This window comes from Hibiscus syriacus, unplaced genomic scaffold, assembly GCF_006381635.1.
Source record: "Hibiscus syriacus cultivar Baekdansim isolate YM2019G1 unplaced genomic scaffold, ASM638163v2 tig00110013_pilon, whole genome shotgun sequence".
NCBI lineage: Eukaryota > Viridiplantae > Streptophyta > Magnoliopsida > Malvales > Malvaceae > Hibiscus > Hibiscus syriacus.
This window is the reverse complement of record NW_024062563.1, coordinates 1,095,975-1,098,889: the sequence shown is the minus strand read 5'-3', so window position 1 is coordinate 1,098,889 and position 2,915 is coordinate 1,095,975.

Genomic DNA, 2,915 nt, shown 5'->3' with positions numbered 1-2,915 from the left:
TTAAAAGTGCATCAATATTATATCTGGAAAAAAAATAACTGAAACAAACCTGATTAAATAAATTATATATGAACGAAAATATAACACAATAAATTTTTACACATCAACATAAATAATTTAAATAATATAATTTTATATTATTACCTGCACCGCAAAATTATTTCAACGTATGCTCCCGCTTTTCAATTTTACAAACATAAAAATTAATTGAAAATAATTAGTATAATATTTTTTCAAATAATGATAATAAACAATAAATATAATTAAAAAATTATAACAAAATTACTTTATAACAAAAAAATCGCACGAACTTCTAAATCAAATATGAGAAGATTGCCAGAATTATTACTCGATGACGGAATTGTTGTATTAATTTATAAGTTGAGAGGAGAGATGCGAGGAGATGTGAGAAACTTAACCGGCGGAGGGTATTTATAACCATATAAGGCGCGGTGTAATTATTCAGATAAAAGATATAGCGCGGACCATGGACCGCGTTAAATATAATTCACCCCTACGTGGCGTATAACGCGACCTCTGATCCGCGCTATACCACTACATGGCGTATAGTGCGGATCAGGGGGCACGCTATACACACGTGTAACCCATGTCAGCGTATAGCGCGGTACAGGAGGTGCTATACCCCACGTGGCGCCAAATCAACATATAGTGCGATTCAGGGGGCGCACTTTACTGCTACGGGTGTTAGATCAGAAAATATAATCTGACTGGTGTTAGATCGGTAAATATACCAATCACCTGTGATTTTTCGAGAAATACACCAGTTGCATAATGGTCATATCACTGAATCGTTAAACAAACATAGAATTTATTAAAATTCTACCAAAATAAATATTTAAATAAATTTTATTATTGAATAAATATATTTAATTAGTTGATTAAAACGTTTAATTTTATTTTATCATATTTTTCTAGGTTATGAGTTCTAGGGACATCCATTTCTCGAATCTCACTTTATATCAAAATGCTATTAAAAAGTAATTGGATTTATTTTCATAATTAAAATGTTATAATGTTTAACCATTACATCAAACCATATAATTATTAAATTACTAATCAAATTTATATTTAATTTAAATCAAGAATAAAAATTAAACTAGAATTATTTTTTCACTCCAATTAAGAATAGAAAATAAATAAATATTTTTAGAAAGTAAATTTATAATATTGATTGATTGAGTGTGATAATATATTGATGTGATGTGTCAACCTAATCATGACACTGGTTTACCATACGAGACAGTCTTTCACAATGGCCGGTCGACCCGAACCACAAGCGGACTTCTCGTATACAATGCATCAAACTAACGTTTCATTTCTCTGGGAAGTTTTGTTGTGCGACGCCTAAAAAAGGGTTAAAAAACGGCGTGATCGGTTAAACAAGTGATCGGTTAAAATTTAGATCAGTTATGTTATATCATTTAACCGAAAATATTATCAAGCACAATAACATATTAGGTAGCGCTTATATAATGTAATAAGTAGCGCTTATATAATAAAATAGACATTTAACCGAAAATATTATCAAGTACAATAACAAATAAGGTAGCGCTTATATAATGTAATAGGTAGCGCTTATATTAACATATTTTCTCATAAAACCGGTAAATTTAAACCGGTTACATTATAAATTGACCTATTACATTATGTATATCAGTTTCGATGTTTTTGGGATCGATACAATTTTAAATGTATCGACACTTTATGCGTGCAACTCGTTTGTGCTTTATTTTGGAAAAAAGTATCGACACATATTTAAAGAGTGTCGATACATAATGTAGACCTATTTGCTAATTAACTGGTATATTTTAACCGGTTACATTGTAAATTTACCTGTTACATAATAATTATCGATTTCGATGTTTCGAGGATCGATACTTTTTACAAATGTATCGACACTTTATGCGTACACCTCGTTTGCCATTCATTTTGAAAAAATGTATCGACACAAATTAAAAAAGTGTCGATACTTTATGTTGATCTATTCTCTCATGAACCCGGTATATTTTTACCGGTTACATTGGAAATTTACCTATTACATTATAATTATTGGTCTCTTTGATTTTGGGATCGATACTTGTTATAAATCGACACAAAATCTAATAGTGTCGATACTTTATGTTAACATATTTTATAATTAAACGGTATATGTATACTAGTTACATTGTCAATTTACCTATTACATTATAATTATTTGTCATTAAAATAGTCTAATTTTACCACCTATATTGTAATTTTATCTATTACTTTAAAGTTATTGAATTCTGTAGTTATTGTACATACCTAAATATGTCTTGTAAAATTTAATGTTGTACCCACCCTTCAACTACCACCACTACCAATACCCCACACCACATCCTATTGAAAGCACCACTGAAACATGAATGAACCTTTACTTACATACATCTCCATCAACTCCTGTTGGGACCACTGAAATTGCACAACAAAATATTTACCATGGATCATACTGATGCAGACAATGTTAAGCCAACTGAGGAATGCCATAAAGTACATAATGTTGATGAATCTGACATATTGGTTGGTAAGCTCTTCTATTCACGTGGTCAACCTTGGTACTTTTACAAGGAATTCGCATGGGAACATGGGTTTAGTGCACGTCGGGGAACAACACAGCTTGACATGGAAGGGAATGTGAAGACAAAAGAATTTTGTTGTTCCAAAGAAGGAAAGTCAGTACCGTTGATCGTCAATGTGCTCATACGTCAATCACAAGAACAGGATGCAAGGCTAGAATCGTAGTTACAACAACAAATACAAACGATCAGTGGGTTATAAGTAAGTCTTATCATAAACATAATCATGCATTGTGCACACCTGCTATGACACCATTTATGCATTCTAATAGAGCTGTAAGTAAGGCTGATATCGATGAG